This window comes from Diceros bicornis, chromosome 21, assembly GCF_020826845.1.
Source record: "Diceros bicornis minor isolate mBicDic1 chromosome 21, mDicBic1.mat.cur, whole genome shotgun sequence".
NCBI classification, from domain to species: Eukaryota; Metazoa; Chordata; class Mammalia; order Perissodactyla; family Rhinocerotidae; genus Diceros; species Diceros bicornis.
Window position 1 is genome coordinate 44,429,763 of NC_080760.1, and position 20,072 is coordinate 44,449,834.

A 20,072-nucleotide genomic window follows, 5' to 3' on the forward strand; every position below is an offset into this window, starting at 1 on the left:
GGAGGAGGGCGAAAGGGATGATGAGGCACCTGTGTGTGGTGATGGATTGTAATTAGTATTTGGGTGGTGAACATGATATAATCTATATAGAAATCGAAATATAATGATGTACACATGAAATTTATATAATGTTATAAACCAATGTTAATGCAATAAAAAAATTTTTTAAAAAGCTAATGCAAAAAAAATAAAAATAAAATAAAATAGGTACAATAACCACCGAATTCACTGTTTTTGTGAGGATTAACAGGAATAGATGGAACATATGAAATTGCTAATATGCGGTCACTTTTTACCCAAAAAACAGCAGTTACATATAGTTTACCCTAATATGTAAATGTTCTTAGTAACTCTTAGTTGTTAAATAAATATTGATATTTTGGTTTTTGAAATTTGCTGTTTTAGTGTTCAAACTCGGAAGGCTGTATGTGGTAGCTGAGAGCTCAGTCTTTGGACTCAGACAGACCTGAGTTTGAATCCCTTCACTTTCTTATCTGTGAAAAATAGGGGCCAGCCGCGATGGCCTAGTGGTTGAAGTTTGGCGCCCTCCGCTTCGACAGCCTGCGTTCGGTTCCCCGGGCACAGAACCACACCACCCATCTGTCAGTACCATGATGTGGTGTCAGCTCACATAAAAAAAAAAAAAAAGGAGGAAGACTGGCAATGGATGTTAGCTCAGGGTGAACCTTCCCCAGCAAAAAAATTAAAAATAGGACAGTAATGGTACTCATTGTCAGAATTAAATTATTTCATGTAAAGCACTTTGCACAGTTCCTGGCAAATTTAAGTGCTCAATAAATATTAGCTTTTTCTATCATTCATTATTATTGTTATTATTAACTTGCTGCCTTCATTAAGATAGCATTTGTATAAAGCTGCCCATTGTAGCATTCTTGATAATAAAAACCAGAAACAAATTAAATTTCCCACAATAGGGAAACAGCATAGTAGGGTTCTGAAAGAACTGTCTTTAGAATTAACGAAATCAATTTAATTAAAATTTAAAAGCAACTGCTTGGCCACTTAGGGGCTGTATGATTTGAAGCAAGTCATTTCTTTTCTCTAGACTTGTTAACTCACCTCAAAAATAAAGCGTTTGCTCTCAGTGACTCATAAGTCCGGTCCAGATTTAACATTTATAGTCCTAAGGTCCTCAATAAATTATAATCCATCGACATTAAGGTAATATACAACCACTGAGTACACAGAAAGATCGTAGCAACATGAGAAAATATATTATAAATTAATACTCCCCACCTTCTTTAACTCTACCGTTGGTTCCATAACAGTGATCACCTCCTAACAGAATGTGTATTGTGTGTATTGTCTCTCTCCATGAACTAGGCGGGAGCTCCAGGACCGCAGGGATCTGTCTGGGTTGTTCACTGATGCATCTATCCCCAGCCCCTAGAATGATGCCTGGCACACAGGAGGAGCTCGGTTAACATTTGTTGATTGAAAAATTGTGAATATGAAGTTAAAAGAGCAAAGTACAAAAGTGTATATATAACAGAATGCTGTTAACATAAAACGTGTACCCCGATGGGAAAATGGTAGACAGAATCCGAGAAGTTCAAACTCAATGATAAGAGAATGACAGTAGAGATGGAATAATTTTTTTTATTCTCCTTCAACGTTTTGAACAATTTTGTTTATTCAAAAAGAAGGCATGCAAACAGGTAAGTGTGTAGACAGGAGAAAATGACAGAGGCCTGGAAGAAGTGGCCAGGCGAGGTGGGAGTGAACCTAAAGGGGAGCATCGGAAGGACAGGAGGTGCCGAAGCTAACAGAAGGCTCTTGGCAGGTAGTTACTCTATGAATGGAAACAGAATCACAAGGCAGAAAGAAAACTAGGTAATACGATGCAGAAAAGGAAAGCCAATTTACCTTGAACTTTTAATCACCAGCTAATATCTATTAAACTACTCCCAAGTTGACAGAATTTCCCCATTAATTGCCTCAATCAACGGGAGCTTTGGTGAATTTGAGCACAAAGGGGCACCGAGGGTGTTACCTGTTGTTCTCACCAGTCTGAGCCTTCTCTGGATCTGCTGATGTAGATGCAAGAAGGATGAGTCCCACACACTGAGGTTAACTGGTGAGCCATAGGCCTTTTCATTAATCATCTGATCAACAATTCCACCCAGGCTCACAGAGTACAGGAAATAGCCTTCCCTCCCACGGGCTGAAAGGCAGACCACCTCACTACAATACAAAACTACACACACCTGCCAACGGAATGACACAGACATACGGTCTGGAAAATTAAAGGGAAAGAATCATTCCTTTTGGCTTTAGGAAGTCAGAGGGGAGAGGGCAGGAGAAGATGTCTGGGGAAGGCCTTGTCCTGAACTTTATCAGGTCACTGGACCCTCGTGCTGTTTGTGGGCTTAATCTTGAACCCTTCACACCTGGTTTTATGTTGTATTTGGGGTCACATCTTGCTCTTAATGCCTTCAGCCCCCAACTGCTTGCCTGTGCTCTTCAGCATGTCCGTGCATTTGAACTTTGAGCAAACCAGCTCGGATCCCCCGCTGTGAGAGTTCTCAGGACCCTGTGCTCTTTGTTTACAGCACATAACATAATTGTAACTGTAGGGTCATTTGTGGACCTCCTTGAAACCTGTGAGCTCCATGAGGGCAGAGGCCACACTGTGTGGGCACCACTGTATCCCCCGTGCTAGCACAGAGCTTGGTGCAAGGCACCTAACAGTTGCAGCTGGTCAAAGAGATGACATGAGTCCAGCCTGAGTTAACCAGGCCCGGGGCCTTAACCCGACTCTGAACCCCCAACGTGGCCACAGCCCTAGAGCCAGGAAATCAAATAAGCAACACTGAGGAGATGAGATTTAAACCCGCCCCAACGTAGCTAAAATGATTAGGTCACTAGCTATGTGACCCAACAGGTAAAATACAGAGCTTTAGACAGAACAATGAAGATATCAAACATGAGCTAAGAGTGTGGAAAGAGTTGAGGGTCTCAGTTTTGAGTTTTGAGGCTACAGAAAAAAAGATATTGCATAAGGTTTAAAAAAAAAAAAAAACCTGAGGCCGGCCTGGTGGTGTAGTGGTCAAGTTCGCACGCTCCGCTTCAGTGGCCCGGGGTTCACAGGTTCAGGTCCCAGGCGCGGACCTGCGCACTGCTTATCAAGCCATGCTGTGGCGGCATCCCACATATAAAGTAGAGGAAGATGGGCACGGATGTTAGCCCAGGGCCAATCTTCCTCAGCAAAAAGAGGAGGATTGGCAACAGATGTTAGCTCAGGGCTAATCTTCCTCAGCAAAAAGAGGAGGATTGGCAACAGACGTTAGCTCAGGGCTAATCTTCCTCACGAAAAAAACAAAAAAAATAAAAACCCTTCCAAGAGAGATCCAATATGGTCCAAGTTAAGAAGAAGCTTAACTGGTTTAGCTAGCTTCCTCTCTAAATCCTTGTGCTGATTTCATGTTAGAACATAGGTTTAATGAGAAAGCATCCCTCTCAGAGTTGTAATGCACAGAGGATGGGAGAGAGCATGCCACCTTGCCCAAGCTCTGATCTTGTCTGAATCCATGAACTTGGAGAAGATGTCTGTGGAGTCCATTTCAGCATTTATCGCATTTTTATTTAATAGGCCACTTGTCTTAACAATTGCCTGCATCAGAGTTTCTGAATGAATTTTAGATATGGAAGGAACCTTGGAATTCACCTTCAAGCCAATATTTTATGCTTAAGAAAATGGAGGACCCAAGAGGGGCCCAGAGTGGGCTCACAGGAGCACAATCCCAGGCCTGGACTTTAAGCCTAGAGTAGGGTCACATGGGTTCCCGTATGCACTGTCAGAGAACTGCTGAGTTCATTTCCAAAGGTTAGTCTAGATCACTGAGGCATCAGCAGAGTCTTGTACAATAATCTCTACTAAGAAGCAGTGTGCAACATTTGGTATGGTATCTGGTGTGTTCCTCCAGGGTAAAGGAGGTTCATTAAAGCATTATCCTAATTTGGCCCTTCATTACACACACGTCTCTTCCAAAGTTGAAAAAAAAAAGTTAGACGTGTGTGCTGAATGATGAAGAAACAAATGGAAATGCAGATTTTATAAGACTTTCCAATCACCTGTAATAGTGGGGAACGGTGTCTTTCTTGGTAGTAATACTAAACTGCTTACAGAGTTCCTATAAACACTATTTCCTGCTCTTGTGCCTTTGCCCATGCTGTTCTCTCTGCTATGAACACTCTTCCCAACACTCCCACACTTCCCTACCAAACTCCTACCTACCCACCAAGACTCCAGTCAGGCATCTCTATGGACGTTGGATAAGCATTTCAATGTAAATTAGTTCCGGTTTTACCCTGAAATAACACACAACTCTACTTACACCTGCCACTCCTTCTAAGACATGTCATAAAGACTAGCCAGCGGTATGGGGCTTGTACGGCACCATGTACCCCATTGAGAAAAGAGCTACAAAAACACAAGGTAACGTTTCATTCATTTATTTAACCTGATTCCTTGAAACACACACAGTGTGATTTTGATGGATGAATCAACCAACCCAAGATTAATAGCCTGGTTTACTACACTCGTTTCTCTTTCCAAGCCACAAGCCAAAATAAACTCACCCTCAATTTATAACTTTGCAAAATGTGCTTTTGCCTTTCGATTCCTGAATCCACTGTGGTTATTGAAAGGATGGTTGCAACTGTCAGGATGGGCCAGGTTACGCTGTGGTAACAAACAACCCCTAAATCTCACCCCAATGATGACCACAGTGGTCACTCTGGGATCCACAAGGTGAACCCAACAACTCCATCTTTCTGGACTTGATCTGACAATCTGGACTAAGCAACTCTGTAACTGACATCAGTTTAAAAGATATGACCCACTCCTTTCCTTCTCCAACCCCCTACAGAGGTGGCTTGCAGGATTACCATGCAGATTAGATGTGATAACATTTGTTACACACCCAGGACACTGCCTGGCATATAGGCAGCAGTCGGTAAATGAAAATGACAGCAAATACCACTGTCATTACCATTATCCCTACACCTCTTCAAATAATAGTAATAAGGTTATTATTATAATTCTCATAGACTAGTGGTTCCTAAACTTGTCTGCATATTAGAATCACCTGGAGAGCTTAAAAACTACTAGCATTTGTGTCCCAACCCCAGCGTTGGTGAATTAATTCATCTAGTGTGTGGCCTGGGCTTTGGAATTTTAAAAGATCCTCAGGTGATTCTAATATGCAAAGAAGTTTGAGAACCACTGTCAAAGAGGCACCAAGAGTCACACCTAGGCAAACATATATTTGCATGCACACACACATACACACACATGCACATACAAGCTGGCCAGGCTCCATGGATCCTGCTGCCTCTATGACAGTGGTGGTCACAACAGTCAGGATGAGTTAGGTTATGCTGCGAAACAAAGAACCCCTAAATATCAGCCCTAATAACAACACAGTGGTCACCCTGGAGGGTCAACAAGATGAGCCCAGCAACCTCGTGTTTCTGGTCTTTAGCTGACACTCAAGCCTACACATTTGACCCTCAGGTTCTTCTTCTCTTCCTCTTTTACTTCACACCTTTTCCAAGGTCCAGTTTAACAAGTTTGCCAGAGTAAATCAGAACCAAAAAATTATAACGGTGTGGACAGACTGGGAGGATATCTGGTTAGAGGAGGGCTGCAAAGGCTATTAGTAATTAGACTATGCTCTGTTCAACTCTCCCTGAGACCCAAACCATAGTAGAAACCTAATAGAAATGTGGCTAGGTAAATTAATTATTAGCAGTAATAATCTGGGGGGAAAAAAAAGAAAGAAAAGCAGACACAATTACTCAGAAAGCACAGCATCCAAGTTGAAAACCTTACACATCAACTTGTCACCAAACACCATTTGGTGGTGGTGGTGGTGCAGAAATTTTGTTAATTTCTCCCAGGATGAAATTACTACATCTGATGGGGTGGAAGTAAGTGAGGTCAGGAGATCTACGAGGTCAGGAGATCTATGCTCATTCACCAGGCAGCAAAGTACAAGACATGCACGTTGGGTGCAGAGAGCAATATAAACACAGACATTTCACCATCAGCACACAAATGCTTTTTGGCAAATCATCTCCTGCTCTGTTGGATATTATGTCTCTGCGGAGTCTGGAGAAAATCAGAAAATCCAGCTTGTTTGCCCTGGTTTTGGCAGTTTAATTTAGGAATCATACTGGCTTTCCACAAACTCTTTACCAAAAAATGTATTCTGTCTTTTGAACACGTGAGTTAACTTGGGCCCAGGGGAAAGTATTGTATATGGTTACATAATAGTTACTCCATGACTTTAAAACCAAATGGCAGCCTCAGGCAGCAAAGTCAAAAGGAGAGAGAAATCATTTTTGTAAAATTATCTGAATGCAACCATCTCTTCTGATGCATTGTGAGTTGATAATGGTTCTGCTTTTCTCAGAAGCTCATTCAATTATCTGTTGCTTAACCTGGACCTGGGAGAGGAGTTCTCCTCCCATCTCGAGTCAGTTAAAGAAAAAGAGCAGGCAGGATTCCTCTAATAAAAGCTTGAAATGGAAAGCAGTAAGTACTCCCAAGGACCTGCTTATTGTAGGAGTCATTAGACGAACCTTTGTAGCATCTCTATTAATGATCTATTTTCTCTACAACCATCACAAAAAGGAGGAAGGAATGTGGGATTCACAGCCTCAAAACCTGGCTCTCCTCCCAGGTGTGCAACTGTCGGCCAGCAACTTAACCTCTGCACTTGTTTCCTCATCTGAGAAATGGAAATACTTGACAGGGACATAAGAACTAACTGAGATAACATATGTAAAGTGCTTAGCATTCAATAAATGTAAATGCCCTTCGTCTGATCCTTGCCAAAATCTCAGGAATTTCACTAGAACATGAGCTTTTCAAGAGAGGGATAATGCCCTACTCATCTCTCTATGCCCAGATTCTACACTACACACTGCCCCCTCAACATCTACTCCATTCCTCTCCCACCAAGCGGCATCCTTCAGTCATTCAGACCTTATCTCCAATTCCAGGGGTGGGTCCTGAGTGGTCCAAGCCAATCAGTGTTATCCCATTTCCTCTGCCATCCTGATTGGCTGAGAGATGGATGTGTGTCCCGAGATGATCCAATCGGAGGGAAGCTCAGAAATTTTTATCCAATGGCTACAGGGAGAGATGGTAGCTCTTTCTCCCTAGATGTGGTGGTCCCAGAGCTACTGGCAGCCTGGCCACCACACTGGACAGCTCTCCTCTACACTTCTGAGAGCATGCGTATTCTACGCGGTGTCTCCCGGTGTTGAACAGTGCAGGGCAGAAGCCCTGCTAGTAGGCCTCTCACTACTATGAAGGGAGTCAACCTGAGAACAAAGCCAAAAGACAGAAGTGCAGAGCCCAAAGAACTACAAAGAAACGAAGCCGCAGCCCTGATCAAAGTGTGCCTGAAAGCTACCTACCTCTCCACTTTTGGTTTAGATGAACCACTCAACTGCTTTTATCAATGATCCAATTTGAACTGAATTTTCTGTCCCTCGCAACTCAGAGTATCCTAACTGATACATCCTTGCGCATGGCTGAATGGATCACTGAGCAAAGGATTGTGCAGAAACATCATCGCTCTTCCAATGATTTAACTCAGACTGCAAGTTCCCTGGGAGGAAGAGCCCTCGTCGGTCTTGGTCACCCAGTGTCCCCAGACCTAACAGAGCTTCTGGACACAGGCCTTCAATAAATACTTTTTAAAATAAGTGAATGGAATGAAACTTACCAAATCACCTGGAGTTTCAGAAACTTTTAAAGTCCCACTCCCCAAATGTGTCTGGATCAGGGGAGCATGAAGAGCAAGCTCATAGGATCTGGAGCCATCAGATAGTCCTGAGCTCAAATCACAGCTCTAACTGAGCCTCAGCTTCCTCACCTGCAAAATGGGATAATAACACCTGCCTCCCTGGGCAAGGGGAGCCATGCGAAAGCACCTCAGTAGGCTGCATTCAAGAAATATGTATTTCCCTCCTTCTGTTCAGCTAACCCTGCTTCATACCAGGGGTTCTGATCTGGGGTCCAGAAAATAGGGTCATCATATGCACAGAGTGGTAAGCTACATCCCGGATCACCCAGCAGAGCCAGCCCTGGGAGGGTGAGGACAGGTAATGCATAGCCTGAGCCTCCCACCCCTCGACACACACCCATTCCCTTTAGGAGAGGGGTCTTGAGCAGAGGGCATGTATAAAACTAGACCATCCAGCTTTCTGGCTATGGTGCTTCCTCCTTGCTTTGCTGGTTGCTCCCTGAAACAAGTGTGGGACTAGTGCAATTGATAGTATCACAGATCTGCACATCCCTAGAGGCTGTCGACTGAACCATTTACAAATGATGTGGAACTCAGCTGGACTATCAGCCCCGGGAGGACGGGGGCCTTGCTTCATTCACTGGCCTATCCCCAGCACCCAGTGAAATATTTCCTGAATATGTGAATGAAGATGAGTGAGTGGATAAACGAGTGATGAAATCAAGATCCTCAGAACAGAACAGCAGTAAAACCCTTAGTTAGTGCACAGACCGCTGGTTCTGCAGCAGGTAAATCAAGGACCCGGAAATGAGAAAGGGCTGCTGAGGCTGACACATGTGGACTGAATTCTGGCCCTAGAAGTCTAGTGCCTGCATCTGGGACCTCAGGCAAGTTCTGAAACTCTCAAAGCCAGTTTCCTTCTCTGACAAACACAATTACCAAGATTAAATAAGACTTTTTTTAATATAGCTATAAATAGGGAGAAAAGATTGAAAGACTATATATACCAAAATATTAATAGCAATTAGCAATAAATGGGAGTACTTTTATTTTTCTTTTTTGTGCATTTTCTGGATTGTCTATAATGAACATAAATTGGTTGTCTAATAAAAAAATAAAATGAAAATAAAAGTGGGGTGATGTCAAAGTGTCTAGACCAGCACCCATGACATAAAGTAGGGACCTAGAATATTCCATCCCTAGGAATGCCCTTCAGACGATTGGAAACAGCTTTCATATGTCTCCTATCTCTTGTTAAATATTTCAGCTAATTTAATGTCACCCTTATATGACTTGATTTCAAGGCTCTCTTTTATCCTTCCTCTCTGTAAAAGCTCCATCTGTTAAAACCCCACTCCAGACACTGTATAACCAGCTCATGGAATCAGCAGCACGCTCTCATTTGCTCATTCATCTGTTAATTCATTCACTGAGTAAATACTGATTGAAACCTACTATATTGGACATCTTGACTTTTGCCCACCCACCATACACAAACAGTTCCCAGATTGTCCTGGGGACATGTGCCTTCCCTCATTGTCCCCGTGCTCTGGGAGGTGCAGACCCTACCCCAGCATCTTCAGGGGGCAGGCATTTGATCCAGGACGGCCCACCAGAGCATGGCATTCCCCTGGCCAAAGGGACTAGTTCAGGGACAGGCAAGTTCACCAATCAGAGACATTGAGACTCAATTCTGAGACTTTTATTGAACTATTGGGAAAGTGGCCTTTTTTTCCTTCTGCTAGAACTGCTGACAGCCATCTTGCCACCACAATCCAAAAAGAAATGGTGGGCAGCTCTAAGAGATGGAGAAAAACTGTGCAAGCCTTCACAACACCTTTTAAGATCCATGCCTTCAGTTTCACCCCTGGACTTGTCAGTTCCATAAACCAGCAAATCCCCTTTCTGTGGAAGCCAGTTCGAGTTGGGGTTCTGTTTCAAGGTCAAAAGGATCCTGACTAACGAAATTTGAAGTGCTTGTGACAAATGCTGCATGCTGGCTACGCACAGATGAAGCGAGATGATCAGGCCATCCTCCCCAGCACTCAGTCTGATGTAGAAATAGCTACGAACAACTACAACTGTTTAAAGATAATTGCTTTAATTAAATACTACACAGCAGTAGGAGCACAGAGAGAGAGAGTTAGGAAAGGGCTCACACAAGAAACAGCATTTAAACCTCCTCTATCTGCATTCAGGCGGAGAAGATAGAATTGGTGTTTGGAAGAGCCAAGATAACACTGTTGATACCCATCCTTCTCACAGTAAACTAAAACCACTACACCCCACCTCGCACTCGGTGCAACGATGCTTAAAGCGCTCGAGGGTGCTCTCTGAATGAGCCCACAAAATAGCATCTCCAGAGACAGCGAAGTGCCAAGATCAAACAGCACTCAGTTGCAAGAATTTCATCTGAATGCTACAGATGATGGTACACTCTTAAGTAATACTCAGGTCAGTTTTTGTGATTTTGATTCTATAAACTTAAGTTTTCACTCAGGTTTCCTGCCCATTTGGATTACTTTTGATCAAATCAGAACAACATCATAACAACAGCCCTTTCAAGATGAATGGCCCTTTCAAGATGAATAACCTATTTACTGAATTTATCACCCAATGATAAAAAGAGAGAGAGAGAAGAAAGAAAGCCTCTGGATCCATAAACATTTCATAATGCATTAGAGATGTGGCTGATTGCAGACAACAACAATAACAACAATGAAAGCCCCTCTGGGAACATCTATTTTGCTAAGAAAGGCCCTGAAGGTTGGTCTTTTTAAGTGAACAGAGCTAGAGTCTCAGGCCTTTGATGAAACAGACTCAACAGGAGAGTTGTGAAGATAAAATAAGTCAGAAAAGAAGGACACCGCAGGACAAATTCTCCGTGCCTCTGTTGTTTCAAAACACATCAGCAACTCATTTGGTGCAGAAACACAGCTCCAGCTTTCCAGAGCAAAGAATCTTACAGTTGGAAAAATTAAGACTGACAGAACACTTCCATGTGGTCCCAAGAGAGGTACCAGGGATTAGTGACAGGAGGGGAAAAGGCTTGAGATGCCTTCCAGATCACTGGGATTTCTAAGCAGCAGCTGGGTTACCTCTGTTTCTAAAACACTTTTACCATTGCTGTTGAATTCCACTTCCTCGACTGGCATGCCACGTGACTTTGAACAAGGACTTTACCTCCCTTCTTCCTGAAAATGGGATTATCGTTCATCACACAGAGACCAGGCAACTACCAGGGTCCAGGCAGAGCCAGCAGTCGAGAAAGCCCCAGCGAAAGGGCGTGTGAGGACTAAGCCAGACAACACCAGGAAGTGCCGGGTGCTGGGCATATGCTCAATACATGTTGGAGACTGGCAACCTCCTCCAAAAATAAGAGGGGCTTTCATGGTTTTCTTTTGTTTGTTTGTTTTTTTGTGAGGAAGATCAGCCCTGAGCTAACATCCATGCCAATCCTCCTCTTTTTGCGGAGGAAGACCAGCTCTGAGCTAACATCTATTGCCAATCCTCCTCCTTTTTTCCCCAAAGCTCCAGTAGATAGTTGTATGTCATAGTTGCACATCCTTCTAGTTGCTGTATGTAGGATGCCGCCTCTGCATGGCCTGACAAGTGGTGCCTCAGTGCGCGCCGGGGATCCGAACCCGGGCCGCCAGTAGCGGAGCGTGCGCACTTAACCGCTAAGCCACGGGCCTGGCCCCGGTTTTTAATTTCTTGCTGGTGACTTTTTTCCACTCAAGGCAAGCTTCCTCTCTGTTTCTCCAGACACTGGGGTTTTTCTAGCCCCTTTTCATGAAGAAGTGTGATGTTTAAGGCTCCTGGGTGCTCAATTCCACCCAGACTTAAAACCTTAACCCCCAGACTCTACAGCCTATACTTGGGTGCAAAAATCCCATAAGCTGGGGCCAGCCCGGTGGCGCAAGCGGTTAGGTGCGCGCACTCCGCTGCGGCGGCCCGGGGTTCGCTGGTTCGGATCCCGGGCGCGCACCAAAGTACTGCTTGGTAAGCCATGCTGTGGCGGCGTCCCATATAAAGTGGAGGAAGATGGGCACCCATGTTAGCCCAGGGCCGTCTTCCTCAGCAAAAAAAGAGGAGGATTGGCGGATGTTAGCTCAGGGCTGATCTCCTCACAAAAAAAAAAAAAAAAAAAAAAAATCCCATAAGCTGTCACAGCTTCAGCTCACATAACCATTGGGCTCAGATTTCTCTCTTCATTTTTGACACTTGTGGACTTCCCTGTCTGATGAGCTCCCCTAGATATAATTCTTATATTTCAGTCAACTCTGTGTTCATATCAGGAAGGACTCACACAAATCAGCTTAGTCCACCATGTTGCCAGAAGTGCTCCAGGTCACCAAATCTAATATAACCACTTACCCAGGCTGAGTTCTGTCCACATTACAACTGCATCATACTCAAAGGTTAGCTTCTACGGTCAGCATGTAATATAAAAACTGAAAGGAGTCAAAATGCTCCTTGAAAATCCCATAATAAGGTCTCACAATGGTCCAAAAGTCCAACACAGCCAGTTTTTACCTTCAGCACTGGATTGCGTTTCTTAGACTGAGCAGCAGAAGAAATAGCTGGCTTGGCTTTTGGGACCATGTTTGGTGATACTTAAAATCTATAAATATGAGAAACACACTTGACGGCACAAGATGCTCACACTCTAAAAAGCCATAGGAACAAAGGCCAATAGAACGAACAGCAGATGTGTGCCACCCATTCATGCTCACTCCAAGAGAGATGCCCACTGGGTGGAAAGACAGGATCACCCACACTATGTAAAGTGTTATTTTTATCTCTACTTTGTTTTGTTTTTGTTGAGCAAGTATATTTGGATCTGGATAAGTTCGAAACAAGAATCTATGATATGACAGAGATGACTTGACTTCCGTGAAGTCAGAATAGTAGTTATCTCTGGGGGCTGTCCTAACCACAAAGGGGCCTGAGGGAACTTGCTGGAATGACGGGAATATCACATATGCTGATCTGGGTAGTGGCTAGATGGGTGTAACATATTAAAAATTCATCGAGATGTATGATGAAGATTTGTGCATTTTACAGTATGTAAGTTACACCTCAATTAAAAGTGAAAAAGCATGCATGAGAGCCTGCTGCATGACACTCTGCCAACTGGTGTCCATTCTATGGCTACACCTCTCCAGAGCACAGTCAGTCCAATGGAAGGGAGTGAGGATACCAGGAAGCTTAGGGAAAGAAGAGGCAGACAAGGGAAGTGCCCGGATGGGGGCAGAGGGCACCCAGGCTCATAGACTTGGTTTCCCACGAGGGGCCTTACAAGAGTGACAAGTTTACAGAGGTCAAGACCATCAGCTCTCAAGCCAGACTGCTGGATGTGAATATTGACTCTACCCCTGCAATGGACTGTCTGTGTCCCCCCAAAATTCGTATGTAGAAACCTAAAGCCCAATGTGATGATATTTGGAGGTGGGGCCTTTGGGAGGTGATTAGGTCATGAGGGTGGAGCCCTCATGAACAAGATTAGCACCCTTATAAAAGCTCTCACCCAGAGAGCTCCCTTGTTCCTTCCATGATGTGAGGTTATAGCAAAAAGAACCAGGAAGTGGGTCTTCACCACACACCAAATCTGCCAACATCATGATCTTGGACTCGTCAGCCTCCAGAACCGTGAGAATTAAATTTCTGTTGTTTATAAGCCACCCAGTCTAGGGTACTCTCTTATAGCAGCCCAAATGGACTAAGACAACCCCTCACTAGTGGAGTGAACCTGGGCACATTACTTCTCTTCTTTGAACCTCAACTTTCTAGGGCTGTTGTGAAGCTTGAACAAGATAATTCAGATGAAGCTCTCAACTCTGGAACCGGACAGCAATGGTCAAATCCAGCTCTTACTTACCAACTTGGTAACCTTGAACGAATTACTCAAACTCCAGGCCTCGGTTTCTTCTCCTGTAAAACAGAGTTACAGCAAGGATTAAGCAAATTACAACAGTCCTCAGCACACAATAAGCCCCCTGCAAATTCTAGCCACTATTATTTTTCCCATACCAGAGATGCAGTCTGGGAATAACAACTCCCAATAGCATTTCCATAGACCATTATACTTTACAGAGCACGTTTCACAAACATTTTTCTCATTTAATGTTCAAAACAGTCTTATGTATTACAAAGAAATAGAGATTCAGAGAAGTAAGTTGCCGAAGGTTGCACAGCAAGTAAACAGCAAAGACCCAAACCAAATTCCTATGACTGAGGGACAGTTTGGCTGGACTGCATTGTCCCAGGGACAGAGGGTTGGGCCAGGGTGTCCTCTCAGATTCAGAATTCTAAGATAAAGGACACCGGAACTCTAAGCTACAGCAACAAGTCTTGGTCGCAGCAAAACGCTCAGCTCAACTTGAGTTTGAACTGGTCTCAGTCCTTCTACCCCTGAATCACTTCCTGTTCTAGGTTTCCACACTGCAGAGAAAGGAAAACAAACACGTACAACACACCATCCTTGTCACCCTCAAAATCTCTTACAGCGACAAAAACTTATGAATCAAAGGGAGTTTTCATAAAACCAGAGTTAAACAGTATCCCATTCAAACACACTCTCAGCGTTTAGTGTGAAGACAGGAGCAAGGTCTGCAGTGTCTAGACTCTCTTATTATTGTGCGGAAGGGGAACAGAATGCCTTTTCCTGGCCTTTATCTTGATTAAATCTTCAGCTGCCTTAGTGTTCTCTCTCTGCTTTTCATCGGGCGCTGACACCACCGGAAGCCACTTAACCAGGCTCATTTTATTCACAGAAGGTTTGGGGGCGATGCCTAATTGTCGTGGGTGATCTCTATCGGCTGATCATCTCAACCACTTCTGCTGCTTTTGCTATCTCTTCCTTTGTTTGCCAGGACAGTCATGTCACTTAACGACGGGGACACATTCTGAGAAATGTGTCATTGGGTGATTTCGTCGTTGTGCGAACATCACAGAGTGTACTTACACGACCCTACATGGTATAGCCTACTGCACACCTAGGCTCTATGGTACTAATCTTATGGGACCACCATCGTATATGAGGTCCATCTTTGATGAAAACGTTAGGCAGCGCATGACTGCACAGGTTTTCTTTTTGTTGTTCTTGTTTTTGCCTGAGTGTGGTTTAAAATTCTCTTTTAAGTTATGATCACAGAACTGCTCAGTGGCCAAAAAGAGAGAGAATTTAATTGAAGAACCATCTAAGCATGCTCACAAGCTATGTCCCCAAATGTGTGCAACAGGCCCCACACCCCGCATGGGTGCACATGCACACACCACACACGGAAACATGATTACAATTCTCCTGACTCCTCTTGCTACGTCTTCCAGTTACATAAAGAATTTCTTTTTTCTTTCTTTCTGATTCTCTGAGCATATGTACAAAACAGAAAATGGGGACCAGTTGTTTACTTGGGAAAACTCTTAGGGCCTTGGGCAAAAGTCTTACAAATTAGAAAAAGCACACTAACTCTCACAAAACTCTTTTTTTTGTTTTGTTTCATTTTAAGAACATAAAGAATAAGCTGGTCTTTGTATTACTTAGAGACAAACCCAGGAGACAGAGTGTGACCCCCATAGAAGAAAAATGATCATCTCAAAACAAGGGTCCCTTTTTTTCAGTTCCATGACACGGGCAGAGAGAACCCAGTCTATAGCTCTAGAAACCGGATCTGATCTTGTCTCCTCTTTAGATTCACACCATGGGCTCCAATCCCTTCTCGGTCTCTCAAAGCTGTGTGACTTTGGGCAAGTCACTGAACCTCTCTGTGCTCCTGCAGCCTCTGCTGTCAAGTGAGGACACTCTAGTTCAAGAACTATCTACTGAGCACCTATGATGTGCCAGCATTGTGGCCATGAAGATAATTCCATAAATTAAATCATCCCAGCCACCTAAGCTCTCATTGATTAGTGGGGCAATTACAGGCAGACAAGCAACTACAATGGAGTATGAAAAGTGTTACAACAGGGGTGAGTACAGGTGCTGGGCAATCACAGAAACGGGTACTTAATGAACTCAGCAGGAGGTGGAAACTGATGGATGTAAGAAAGGCTTCCCCAAGGAGGTGACATCTAAGCTGAGAACTAAAAGACAAGTTAGAATATGTCCAGCTGAGGCAGCAGGGGATGCAAGCAGAATTGACAGCACGTGCAAAGGCCCACAGGCTAAAGTGCTTGATTCACACGGTCAACCACAAGAGGTGGGAAGAGAGATTCGCCTGGATATGTAGGCTGGTGGGCTCGCCAGGGTAACTTGCCTGGACAAGGTGACCACCAGAGGTCCCTCCCAGCCCGAAGTTGGATTCTGTGGTCTTCAGAGAGCCCAGGTCTTCCTCTTTCCCTGAGAGCCCTTTCGCCAGCACGCCCACGTCCCTGAGTCCACTCCAGGGCACAGGGAGGTCCCAGCCATCCCACGTGGGCCCTCCTCCTTCCTCTTTCTTTTCCCCTCGGGAGTGACTGGGCAGTGACTCAAGGGGGGATCTGTCCTCTACTGGTCACTTGATTCTAAGAAACACCCAGGGCTCACACACACCATTAGTCTTCCAACCGACTGTCCCCCGCTCCCACCCACTCCTGACCTAGCTGAAGAAATGCTGGAATTATCTGTCTCCCTGTCTGTCTCCTCCAGGACACTTCAGACTACCTGAGGTATGACGCTGTGTTCTGGTCATCCCGGTGTCCCCAGCACCTGAGACTATTCCTGGCGCATAGTAGGTCCTCAAAAATGTACGCCGAACTGAATTGATTTCCTCTCTGCAAATGAACAGCTACCCAGAGCCCCCCATACAGCAGCTCTGCCTGAGGCCAGGGCCGGACACCCCGAGACCCAGGGTCATGCCAACTCCACACTCCTCCCCTGTGCTCACTACGGGACTCCGGGGACTCAGTGAAGCCCAGTCTGAAAATGACAATCCCCTCATTATACGAGTGAAGAACCTTAGGTCCAAAAGAATGATAAGACTTGCCCAAGGTCTCTTAGCAAATGTGATATAATGTTTTTAAGAGAGGCACAACGTTCTTAAATGCAAGGCTATCCTGTCACCTCTACCAGAAACATCGCTTATTTTAGGAGAAAACCTTAAGGCTGGCAGGTCTAATGGAAGCTTTCTTTCATCTAACCACCAATTACACCACTTTCACAACTCCTGGGATTTTCTAGGCAGGACTAAAAGTGCCCATCAAAGCAAATCTAGTTATGAAGATGATCAGGAATTTTTTTAGGGTCTGGATGTGTTTTTGATTATGGATCATTTTTTAGGCTAATTCTCTATGATGTGATCTAAGGCTACAGCATTTTTAAAGAAAAGTTGAGTTCCCCAAACCACTTTATTCCCTCTTATTGTTTTTGAATGTTTTGACTTCAAACAACTTTACTATGACATCAAAGACGATTTTTAAAGAAGCCATTTCGACCTATAATCTCTCCACCAAAAGAATTCCTCATAACTCTGTGTGTCCTCTTAAACGCTTTTACTCACAGATCTGTACTCTGTACATACGTATGTATTTCATTAAAAGGAACTACCTCTGGTGTAGAAGTTCCTTAAATAGACTCCTTTTTTCTTAAAAAGAAAAACAAACTTATTATGCAAGTCACAGGCATGATGTTTCTGATAAACACCACAGGGCAAAACCAGGCCACAAATTAAGTGCACCTGGAAATTCTGGGTCTGAGACACGCACAGCAACATTTTCTAGCCTGCTTCATTCAGTAGTTACTCTGGCATTTCCCATATCCCAGGAAGAAACAAAGGAAAACAGGTGTTTGACTTACTCCACCCGGCATAGCACACTCTACTCCCAAAGTTCGAAATAGTTGCATACTGCTGAAGAGTTTAAGTTAATATTTTCATGCAAGTGAAATAACATCTCAAATGGTCTACCACAGTGGTTCTCACTCCAGCTTAATCAGAGTTCACAGGGGACAGAGCAAAATTTTTTAAAAATACTGTTGCTGCGTCCCAACCCTGCACAACTAAACAGACTCTCTAAGGATGAAACACCAGCATCATAGTTTTCCAACGCTCCCCAGGTGACTGTAATGTGTAAATCGGACGGAGAAGCACAGGGCTAGAATAACTCATTAGTCCAAGGAAGCCCATGGGAAATCTTATCTGGAAGTGAAGAACTCATTGTAATTAAATAAAATAGCAGACGTAAAAGTACCTAACTGTGCCTGTGACCCAGAAGACACTTAATAAATGTTAATTAAACAACAAAAATAATCCAAATAATTACTCCTTCTCCTCAGTGAATTCATCTTGTAATTTTATTGGCTTATTTATCACTTGCTGTTTTTTCTTCCCCATGATCCATTCTATCCCTGTTACTAAAATTATAAACTTATGCCCATAATCCTGTTCAATTACAAGAGCTCTGTAATATTTGCAACAACCCTTAATCACGTATTTAATAAAACTTTCCCCCAGAACAGTGGCTTATACTAAAAATTCGATGTGTTAGCTATTTATAATTGTTATTATGATTCAGAATTCATGATAATTCTTCTAAACTAGGCTGAAATTTATTTTACACTATTAGGAGGACTTAGCAATAATGTAAAAAATTATTAGGGCAATGTTTAATAAACTTATGAAAATAGACTTTTAAGCAAATCAATTCTTTTTATAATTTGTGGAAAACAACACTAAATGTGATCATTGCCCAGGTAGCTAGTTTATCTATTCATTCCAGAGGGCCCCTCAAAAGCCACTTGTTAACTCAGCAGTTTCCATAGTGACTTGGAAAAGCTAACACTGCAATTAGTTAAAAATGGTCTCTCAATCCAACTTTTCCCTACAACTACCTCCCTGAGCCTGAATTAGGAAGGTGATTCTTATATCACCCCTCAGTTATAACTGAGAAACCAAAAATCTGTTTAAAAAAAGAAATACAATTTCTTAATCAAAATAGGGAGATTTTATTAAGAACATTTCCAAACCTCTTGCCGACCTGCTCAGATGAATTACTGCAGCCCTCATCTCTCCCACGTTGTGCAGCAACGGAGACATTCCACAGGTACACTGGAGGATCTGCTGTGCTCGTTATCAGGAGACCCTTCTATGGCTCACACCTGAGCTTGCTACACTTGGCTTCCCCATGCCTTCCATCTCCAAAAATCTGCCATTTCATGTTTTAAAGCAACTAGACTCAAAAACACACATCCAAAAATGATCATGATGTGCACGTCCCTATATGGATATTATATGTCAATAACAAGTGCTATGGTCTGAATATCTGTGTCCCTCCAAAACTCACATGTTGGAATCCTAACCCCTAATGATGGTGTTAGGAGGTGCTCAGATCATAAGGGTGGAGCCCTGATGAATGGGATTCATGCCCTTATAAGAGAGACCCCAGAGAGCTCCCTCACCCCTTCCACCATACAAGGATCCAACGAGAAGAGGCCCCTCATTCGACCATGCTGGCGTCCTTATCTCAGACTTCTAGCCTCCAGAACGGTGAGAAATAAATCTCTGTTGTTGACAGGCCACCTAGTCTAGGTATTTTGTTATAGCAGCCCGGAGGGACTAAGACAATGAGGTCAAAAGTGATCACACACGGGCCTCTGGCTAGTAATGGCCTGGTTTGCTCGGTAAGAATGTAACGATTGACCGTCACATGCCAGGCAGCTTCAAAGGCACGAGGGAGATGGAGATGACGACACAGTTCCCATATTCCAGGATCTCACACTCAGGGGAGCCTGTGGATTAGCTACTGCAACACAGTGTGACAAGGGCTCTGACAGAGACAACTACAGGGCGACAGGGAAACACAAAGGATAGGGTCACAGTGGCAGCCCTAAATATCTGCAATCAGAAACTAGAAAATTAATAAATATAAATAAATAAATAAGGAGATAAATAGTAGTGGATAACAATGTTAAGATTACTACCATTGGCCGGCCCCGTGGCTTAGCGGTTAAGTGCGCGCGCTCTGCTACTGGCGCCCCGGGTTCGGATCCCGGGTGCGCACCGACGCACCGCTTCTCCGGCCATGCTGAGGCCGCGTCCCACATACAGCAACTAGAAGGATGTGCAACTATGACGTACAACTATCCACTGGGGCTTTGGGGGAAAAAAAGGGAGGAGGATTGGCAATAAATGTTAGCTCAGAGCCGGTCTTCCTCAGCAAAATGAGGAGGATTAGCACGGATGTTAGCTCAGGGATGATCTTCCTCACAAAAAAAAAAAAAAAAAAGATTACTACCATTTTCATCAATCATACTCTCCTCTCAATTCCCATCACCTAAACTTGACACCTAATCATTTGTCATTTTATATTATC

The 20,072-nt window shown here is 43.8% G+C and overlaps 1 protein-coding gene across 2 annotated transcripts in view; it reads right to left on the bottom strand.

The window, feature by feature from the left end:
* Window positions 1-20,072, bottom strand: part of CYRIB (CYFIP related Rac1 interactor B) — a 144,894-nt gene that overhangs the window by 92,569 nt on the left and 32,253 nt on the right. For both annotated transcript variants that reach the window (XM_058564935.1, XM_058564938.1), the window contains exon 2: window positions 13,666-13,718. The gene's annotated coding sequence lies outside the window, so the exon portion shown is untranslated. The remainder of the gene's footprint in view (window positions 1-13,665; window positions 13,719-20,072) is intronic.